Here is a 709-nt window from a genome sequence, read left to right as displayed (position 1 = left end):
AAGAAATGAGGCATCAAGCCAAAAAAAGACCTGGAGGAACCTTAAATGCATATTACTAAGTGAAAAAGCCCAACCTGAAAAGGCTACATACTCTATGATTCCGACTATATGACATTCTGGAAAAGGTAAAATTCTGGAGACAGTCAGTTGCTAACGGCAAGGGGAGAGGGAGGGATGAATAGGTGGAATGCAGAGGATTTTCAGGGCAATATAACTATTCTGTATGATACTACAACAACAGATGCATGTCATTTCATTATACATTTGTCAAAACCCATACAACGTACAACACCAAGAGTGAGTCCTAATTAAACTATGGACTTTGGGTGACACTGATGTGTCAGTGTAGGTTCATCAAATGTGACAAATATGTTTACTGGTCATTCAAGTGGGGCAAAGGAAATATCCTTTTAAAACTCAAGCAAACTGGGTGTTTGTCTTGTAACCTGTCGGAGGAAATAAGCTGTAATTTTAAAAAATGTGACCAACATGCCACTCTGGCGGGGATGTTGATAGTGGGGGGGGCCGTGCATGTGTGGGGTGGAGGGTTATGGGAACTCTCTGTACTCTGTGCTCAGCTTTGCTTTGACCCCGAAACTGCTCTAAAAATAAGAGTCTATTTTTAAAAAACAGTAATGAAGAACTATAGCAAAAACTCAGTTTGTAGTCAGAATGTTATGAAATATTTTGTCCAGATTCTCTCAGATCT

At 39.8% G+C, this 709-nt stretch overlaps 1 non-coding gene across 1 annotated transcript; it reads left to right on the top strand.

Annotated features, from left to right (window-relative positions):
- Window positions 1-336: 336 nt before the first annotated feature.
- Window positions 337-464, top strand: LOC132352802 (small nucleolar RNA SNORA27). The gene has a single exon (XR_009498883.1). It is a non-coding gene; the product is annotated as a small nucleolar RNA SNORA27 (small nucleolar RNA).
- Window positions 465-709: the final 245 nt, after the last annotated feature.

The sequence above is a fragment of the Balaenoptera ricei genome, chromosome 18, assembly GCF_028023285.1.
Source record: "Balaenoptera ricei isolate mBalRic1 chromosome 18, mBalRic1.hap2, whole genome shotgun sequence".
Lineage (NCBI taxonomy): Eukaryota > Metazoa > Chordata > Mammalia > Artiodactyla > Balaenopteridae > Balaenoptera > Balaenoptera ricei.
Note: the sequence above shows the minus strand (reverse complement) of the source record. Positions and strands in the feature narration are given on the sequence as shown.